Raw genomic sequence first — 9,526 nt, forward strand, 5'->3', positions numbered from 1 at the left:
TTTTAGTTTTAGAAATTCAATTAAAATATTTATTTTGAATATTATTGGGTTGTTGGATTTTTTTTTTCCCACTATTGGAAATTGTGTTCCCAATGTGTTTGACATCAAACCGAAGTTCCAAAGAAAATTTTAAATTAATTATGAAGGAAGTAGTGAATGATATCAATGACACTGTTAAGAGTTTTTTTCTTATTATCTTTTTTTAAGAACATAGTTTTGGAGGATGTATAAACATGCAATCTGTTCTAAATTCCTTTTTTTTTACAAAGCTAGTTTTCTCAATAAAATAATGTCATACATATTACAGCCTTTTGTTTTTCTATTGCCTACATAATCTCCTAATTAATTTTCCCTCAGGAAATTAAATGCATATACAGCAAAATTCATCACAAGAAATCAGAAGACACTTTAGCACATTTCTACTTAATTCTCAGGACAAGTCTATTTGGCTATAACATGTGGGAGTTGTCAAGTGTAAGATTCCAAAGAGTTTCTCAAGAATAGATAAAGAATAGAATATAAAAGGTTAATTCAGTGTTAGGAGAGAGAGTATGAAAGAATGTAGCTAATTCAGAAAGATTGGGGGATAAGGAAAGAAGACAGATATGACTGTGTGTGTGTGTGTGTGTGTGTAAAGAATCTTCATTTTCCCTTCAGCTTGTGTACTCATTTTAGTTACCAGGAGAGAAATGCATATCTTTATCTCTTTTTTTTAGAATTCAATTATTTTTGTCTTTGTATCTTTGTTGTTGTTGTTATGTGCTATCAAGTGACCTGCGATTCATAGTGACCCTGTGTATAACAGCCCTAAACCCTGCTCTTTCCTGTGCCAATCTTAATATTTCTGACACACCTATCCCCATTACTCAAGTCACTGAATCAATCCATCTTCTTTAGGGTCTTCCTCTCCTGTGCTGTCCCTCCACCCTCCCAAGTATGACAACCCTCTCCAAGGACTGGTCCCCCATTGTAACATGTCCTAAGTATGTCAGACAAAGCTTCAGAATCCTTGCCTCCAAGGAGCAGCCTGGTTTAACCCTCTCTAGGACAAACCTGTTTGTTCTCCCAGCAGTCCATGGTATAGTCAATAATCTTCTCCAGCAACATAGCTCAAAGGCATCAATTTTCTTTCTGTCATCCCTAGTTATTGTCCAGCTTTCTGATGCATAGCAAGTAATTGCAAAGACTATGGCCTGGATCAGGCACACCTTAGTCATCAGACTGACATCATTGCTCTACAGTACTCTGGAGAGATCTCTGACAGCAGACTTTCCCAGTGTAATTCATCTTTTAATTTCCTGGCTGCTGAGAGTGTTGATTGTGGAGCCAAGCAAACTAAAGCTGTTAACAATCACAATCTCTTCACCATCTATTACGATGCTGCCAATCGGCCCAGTGGTAACAATCTTTGTTTTCTTGATGTTGAGCTTCAATTCATATTGAAAGCTGCAGTCCTTCACCTTCTGCAGCAAGTGCTTCAGGTCCTCCTCAGTTTCAGAAAGCAGAGTTGTATCATCTGCATAACACAGGTTATTGAAGAGTGTTCCTCCAATTTTGATCCCACCTTTCTCCTCATAGAGCCCAGCCTCCTGGGTAATCTGTTCTGCATAGAGATTGAAAAGGCATGGAGATAGGACACATCCCTGGCGAACACCCTTCTTAATTTTGAACCATGCAGCATTTCCTTGCTTTGTTCTGACTACTGCCTCCTGGTCTAAATATAGGTTTCACATTAGCACGATTAAGAGTTCTGGAATTTCCATTCTTCTCAAAGTCAGCCTCAGTTTGTTGTGATCCACACAGTCCAACACCATTGCATAGTCAATGAAACACAGACAGACATTCCTCTGGTTTTACGCAACTAAAATATCTGGTTCTCAGATTCTTTTTTATATGGACCATAGAATAGAGAGCTAGAACTGAGTTAACTGCGAAGATGTTTCTTGCTTTTCTAAAAGGTTTGGGGTCTAGTTCACAGTGATTTAAGTTCTTGTAAAATGGAGTTTGTTGTTCTGCATTAGTTTGTGTGTTGTTATGGTGATAAACACTGTGTCACTGGTATTTTAAATACCTGCAGAGTCACCCATGATGAATAAGTTTCACCAGAGAAGACACAGATAGATGAAGAGGAAAACTTTAAACACTTATTTCCAGAATTTAGTCAAGAAAACTGGAAAATGAGAATGTTGCCTAATATAGTCATAGAAGAATCCACTAGTTGAGAGGCACTACCTCATTGTTTTTGAGACCTGGGCCTAGTGGGTAAAGAGCTGTGCTGCCAACCCAATGTCAGACAGTTCAAATTTAAAAAGTGCTCCACAGGAGAAAGAAGGGCAATCTCCTCCATGCCATTCATAGCCTCAGAAAACCGATGGAGGTTCAGCTGTGTTGGTGCCAACTTGAAGACACATAACAACATCATAGTCACAACAGTGAAAGCAAAAAATACTAAAAATGGTGAAGATAACACAGGACCAGACATCATTTCACTTTGATATATATGAGATTGCCACAACTGGAGATGACTAGAAGACAAATAACTACAGATGATGGAAGAGGAAAATGGGCTTCATAGTGAATGAAAATCTCGAAGTCAGCTTGTCAGCTTCTGTCTTCCCCCTTTTTTTTCTGGGCTGAAAGCAGGGCAAAGAGCAGGAATGCTTTCTAACCTCAGATATTTCTTGGTGACATATTCCAAGTCGTGCAGAATTTCCCATGTGTAATTTTCATACGGTGGGCTCAAAGCCCCTTCAGAATCATAAGGAATGGAGTTTCACTCTTCACCAATGAAAGCAGCACCTTCTTCTCTGAACAGCCTCTGTGACAGCACCTTCCCACACTCATTTGTTTGTCCCCTTTCCTTACTGCTGCTAGTTTGTTTCTCCCTTTTAGTAAGAGACAAAATAGTTTGAAGGGTTTGACTTAACATTAACTGAGAAGTCAAAGAATAAAAAAAGATAAAAAGGTCTATGAGGATCATGCCAAAAGTTCTGCATAAAATAGCACTGCACAAGCCAAACAGTGAGTTTCTGTGTGCTCCTTCTTCCATTAATTCATTATAGTGCCAGTGAACAGCTTTGAAACTTAGATAAGGAAGAGCCCCTTTATAACCCTCTATAGCAATGGGTTCCCATTCTTGGGTTTAACCAATCATGGATGGAATTTATTTAAGGCAAGTAAGTGGTCAAAGCAATCATTCAAATACTAAGAGGAAACACAGAGTGCTTTTCTACATAACATTTACATTATATTAGATATCATAATTACTCTATATGTGATTTAAAGTGCACAAACAAAAGTTATGTGCACATACTATGCTATTTTATATAAGGGACTTTCACATCCTCTGGTTCTGATTTCCAAAGACAAAATGTAAATCTGGAAATTAATCTCTCAGATTCTCTGGGATGATTGTAATGCATTTCTGCTTTTTTTTTTTTTTTACAGCCTATAAGTGTTCTGGATGGAGAGGTGGTAGAAAAGATAGATATATTTGTCTTTCCAATCATCTCCATCATCTCCACCATCTCCACCATCAGGAATTAAAACAAACTAGTTTTCTGGGAGCCTACTTTTGGAAGTGAATTTTTTTATTAAAATTATATTGTGGAGTAAGTATAATCAGAGGTTAACAGGATGAAATGCTGTTTTCCTTTTTCTTCCAGTTATGAATATATGATTATGGATCTAAGCAAAGATGGTTACAGGTATCATATACTACCTGCCGTAGAGAAGTTCCTTCTTTGTTCTTCCCGTCTGTCTAAAGGAATAGGGCAGCTTGTTAAACTCAGAAGTACATCTAGGGATTTAACTGAAGTACCTCAGGCCCCGAGGATGGTGATTTGGAATTTTACACTACTGAAGCTGGGACCATGGGGACTTTATGAAATTAATTGAAATTAATTCTTGCAATTTGAAAGAGATCTCCCTTTCCTTCTTAATAGGTACATTCATGTTGATGTTTTTCCTTAGTTCTTGGATTTTATTTTTTTTCAGTCCTCAGAGGAAGTGATTTTTATTTTTAAAGCCTCAGTGCTCTTCTTCTCTTGAAGCTGCTTTAATGTTACCAACATGTTATGACTACTGAGTGGAAGGCATGTTAGACATGATGAACTTGGCTAACTTGTTCCTTACTAGCCCTGGAATGCAGCAGACTTCAGTTTCATTCAGTAGAGTTTGCACAGCTGCACTTAAGGGCACTGTGTGAGCCCTTGGAGTTCAATTACTCAGTAAAATAAATCAAACAACAAATATTTATTAGACATCTACTCTGTTGGTAGAACAAGGTATCTAGGACTGGTGCTTAAATACATTACTGGTCCGGAGAAAAAGAATTTAAGCTCAAGAATGTTAATCATTATCACATTCTGGAGAATTTTCCAGCTGTTCAGAGGAGTCGAGTGTATTATGAAAAGGGCTATATGAATGCTTTGTGGAATAACAGACCCAAGATCTAAAGAAGCCAGCAATCAAGTATCAGGAGTTTGTCTCATATCCCTGAAATAGGACAAAATGAAACAACCAAAACACACACAACACACACACACACACACACACACACACACACACACACACACATCAAAGGACTTTCTCTGCAAATAAAAGATTGATGTGTTCGAGTTTAGCTATGTGGGTGGTACATGAAGAGAAAAAAAGTAGACCCAGCAAAAAGAGCATCTACCCTTTGGAGGTTTACTCAAAGAGTCAAATGAGAACATAGCACTTGGTCACAAAATCCATGAAGGCGTCTGGGAAGGCAATTATGAAAGGTCTCTACCACCTTTTATTCTTGTGGATATAACAGTGTTGGGTCCATCGTGTCATAAGAGTTCTCTTCTGAAGCTTTACTGTGTTAGTCATCATTCTGGATCACTCACATATATTTTCGTATTTGAAACTTGCAGCAATATTGAGGATAGTTTTTCTTAACTTTTATTTATCGTGAAGGAAATTGAGATTTAAATAAGTTTAGTGACTTGTGCTATGTTGAAAAGCCAAGCCAATAAGTGACTAAGTTGGGATTTCTACCTCAGTCTCACTTTAAATCCACGCTCAGAACCAGAGTAATTTCATCATCTTTTAGGGCTCATTCTACTATATTTTATGTCCCATTTTCTTTTTTTTAAAAAATTTTATTATTTTTGTGTGCGTGTACCGTCAAATCAGATCTGACTGTTACAGGAGGAGATTGCCCCTCCTTCCCCGGCAGAGCATCTGGTGGATTCGAACCGTGCACCTCTGGGATTGTAGTTGCAGCTTCTTGCCACTAGGCCACCAGAGCTCCCCAATGTCTAATTTTCTGAGTAGGCTTTTTACATTCATGCAAAGATAAGTTGTGGTAGATGTATTCAGAAGTATGATGATGCATTTTTACATTCATTTGCTCTCATTTCTCTTTTTGTATCCCTTTATAATGTATTTTTTTCTATATAGTAATTTATTTGATGTTTTATCTTCCTCTTTGAATCTATTTTGTTCCAGTATATAACTTGATAAGCAAATAGAATGAGAAGATAAATATTTTTCAACCCATTCAACTTTAATAGCTAGGTCTTTAGTCATCACCATTAATGTCAAATGCTTATTTCTACTACTTGTGATTTAGTCAAAGAATAGATCAATAATGGTTTGGTTTAGTGCAATTTTTAAAATAGCATGTGCTTTAGGACAACACTTTTCAGAGGAGTGAGAACATACCTTATTTCATGTCTGTGTTCTCAGCCTCATATAAGTGTTCAACAAATAGTGTCTAAATGATTATCTGATGAATTATTTGAACACCATCATCATTTTAAAAATAATGAACTTTTTTTCTGTAATGTAATTACAAATTTAGATGATGAATGGAATTCAGGAAAACTTAACAATGAGTGGTCAAGTTTATCATGTTCTGGAAGGAGTCTGGGTGGCATAATACGTAATGTATCAAGTCGCTAACGAAAAGATTGATAGTTCAAGTCTACTAGTTGATCCTCAGAATAAAGATAGGTAATATCCTCTTATAAAAATGTGCAGCTTTGGAAACCTAATGAAGGCTTCCTATAAATAAAAACCTATCTTACTGGAGTAAGTTTTGGGGGAGCAGTGTTGAGTGATTTTTTTTCCTATGAAGTTTTGTGTTAAATATTCCCAATAATAGAATAAGAAGACTCTGTATGGTTTAATATGTAAGGAAAGGTGTGCATAGCTATTCAATTTGTATGCTGAGCAAATAATTTAAGACACTGGGACTGTGTGAAGAATGTGGTATCAGAATAAGAAGAAGACTCATCATATCCATGTTATGTAGATGTCACAACTTTGTTTGCAGAAAGTGAAAAGTACTTAAAGCACTTGCTGCCGAAGATCAAAGACTGTAGCCTTAACATCAAGGAAACAAAAATTTCCGCCAATGGGATGATAGGCAACATCATGAAAGATCAAGAAAAGACTGAAGGTGTTAAAAATTTTGTTTTACTTGAATCCACAATCAACACCTATGGTATCAGCAGACAAGAAATTAAAAAAATATATTGCAATAATATACTATGTCAAGAAATAAAATAATAAGGATCTTAGTTTAAAGACTAAGGTATGTCTCATCTAAACCATGGTAATTTCAATTACTTTATATGTATATGAAAGTTTGACAGTGAATAAAGAAGACCAAAGAATTAACACTTTGGAGCTGTGATGTTAGTGAAGAATGTTGAATAGATCATTACTTGCCAAAAGAACAAACCAACCTGTTTTGGAGGAAGTGCATTCAGGGTGTTCCTTATAGGTAAGGATGTTGAAACTTCATCTCACATACTTTGAGCATTTTGCAACGAGGCAACAGCCCTTGGAAAAAGGCATCATACTTGACAAGGTGGAGAGTCCTAGAAGGAGAGGAAAACTCCTAAAGAGATGGATTCAAATAGTGTCTTCAACTGTGTACATGGACACAGCAGACACAGTTAGGAAAGATTCCCATCTATTGTTAAAAGGGTCACTGTTAGCTGGAGTCTACTTAATAACAACCAGAGGCAGGCTACTCAATGACACATAACAGCAACAACAACAAGGATATTAGCAATAATAATTTCATTGATATTCCCAAAATACAAATTTTGGAAATGAGGAAACTTTTAGAAATGTTAAGCAAATTATTTTCCAAAGTTCTTTTTTCTTTTGTTCTTTGTTCTTTTGGCATTCAAAAGTAAACTTAATACCCCTAATTATCTTCACAGCTATTATGGACTGAATTCAAACTCAGGCTAGGATTTCTAAAATCTGATAACCTGGATCTTCAGCAAGATTTCATCTGACATACTTTGGACATGTTGCAAGGATGGGCAGGTGCTTGGAGAGGGACATCATGTTTGGGAGGGTGGAGGGACAGTGCAAGAGGGGAAGACCCTCTATGAGGTGGATTGATTCGGTGCCTGTCGCAAATGACTCGACGGCACATAACAACAACAACAATATTAATGGTGCTGTTTAATAATTTCCACACTTTGTTGAATAACTTTTTTTTAAATGTCAGAGACTGGTGAGCATTACCTGGTTTGTATTTGTTTCCTAATTGGTATTCATCAATTCCTAGGGCCTTCAGTGCAACTTGAACTTCTTGTACTATTGATTCTTGATCATATGTTACTGGCTGAAATTGTTCAGCGTTGACCAATTTTTGTTATGGTAACTTTATGTATTTCTTGCATCTTCTTTTGTACCTTCCTGAATTACTCAAAATTTTGCCTTCAGCATATACCTCAAGATTTGGAATTGTTCTTCAGTTCTTTCAGTTTGAGAAATGCTGGGTGTGTTTTTCCTTTTTTGTTTTAAATTCCATGTCCTTACAAATTTCTTTATAGTATTTTGCTTTGCCTTCTTGAGCTGTGCTTTTAAATATTTTGTTCAACTATCATACCTTAGCATTCTTTCCATTTCTTTCTATTCCAATGCACGTTCCAGAGTTTCTTCTGACATCCATCCATTTTCTTTTCATGCAAATAAAGTCTTACATGAGAACAGCCTGAACAATTCATTGACAGGGACCTTCCAGAAATTCAAACTGAATTTAGGAGGCAGTGGTACAAGGGTTATCATTGTTGATGTCAAGTGAATCTTGACTGAAAGCAGAGAATACCGGAAGATTATCTGTGTTTTATTGATAATGCAAAGATATTGGTCTGTGTGGATCAGAACAAATTTTAGCTTATAATGAGAATATTGAGAATCCCAAAACACTTAATTGTTCTTATATAAAACCTATATATACACCAAGAAGAGCTGTATGAACAGCAAGGGAACATTGAATGGTTTAAAAACAGGAAAAGTATGCATTGGAGTTGCATCCTGTCTAAGTAGGAGAAAGCAAGACATAGAGGCACAGAGCCAAGAGCATCTCTCTGAAAGGGCCAGAGGGAGTAAGAATAGCACAGTCCCTCACTATCTCAGAGTATAAATCAGATGACGAGCCCATAGCCCATTCCCATGGTGCCTGTAGGTATACATCAACAGCAAGAGATTATTTTATTTATTGCTGACTCGCAGACTCACAGTTATGCTACCCAAATGGAGTTTGTTAGGAAAGAAAGGTCAAGAGTTGGGAAGCCAAAGAATATTACCCAAAGAAAGTCCAGTTTTAGCCCAAGTTCCAAGGCACAATTCCTCAATCAATCCAGGCTGTGGCTTCAGTTCAGCAGTCAAGTCCAAATTATCCAGCAAGGTTTGCCTCCAATCATCCAGCAAGTTATAAGTCAGCTTCTCCTTCAAGCATCCTGCAAAAACAACAGACACCTTTAACTGTGGCCTTTCGCTCAGATCCTCTGCTTACACCTTGCCATAGTTTCTACACAGCAATGTCAGTCTCTCCACCACCAGGGTCTTGCTTTCACCAGGATCTCCCTCAAATCTTGCCACTACAAGTCTTGCTTGCCTCAAGTCTTGATACTCAGTGTAGGAAGCACTCTTTACCTTATCCTACTCCCACAGCTATTGACAATTTGCAAGACTAATGATTTGCAACACCATGTGTCTGCAGTTAAAGTAGGTGAAGACCAGAGGACCTAATTATAATGGCTAAAAAAGTCAACTTTTAGGCTACCATCACCTATCCTATCTCCATTCTGTCTGCTGAGCAAATCATTCAAAAAGCTTGACTATATGAAGAACAACATGGTATCAGGATTGGAAAGAGATTCATCAAGAACCTGTGCTACACAGATGACATAGCCTTACTTACTCTAAGTGAAGAGGATTTAAAACACTTGCTTCAGGAGATCAAAGGCAAGAGCCTTCAATAGCAAGAAAACAAAACATCTTCAGGACTAGGCCAATAGGAAACATCAGGGAAGATAGATAAAGTTGTCAATTATTTCATTTACCTTGGATCCAAAATAAATTCCATGGAGCAGCAGTCGAGAAATCAAAAGACATGTTTTATTGGGGCAATCTGCTTCTTCAAGGTCCACTCCAAAACGCTAAAGAGCAAGGATGTTGGCTTAAAGACTAAGTTCGGCCTGATCTTTTTTTTTTTCTTTTTCTATAATTATATTTTATT

Source organism: Elephantulus edwardii, unplaced genomic scaffold, assembly GCF_000299155.1.
Source record: "Elephantulus edwardii isolate Elephantulus edwardi_28Jun2011 unplaced genomic scaffold, EleEdw1.0 scaffold00010, whole genome shotgun sequence".
NCBI classification, from domain to species: domain Eukaryota; kingdom Metazoa; phylum Chordata; class Mammalia; order Macroscelidea; family Macroscelididae; genus Elephantulus; species Elephantulus edwardii.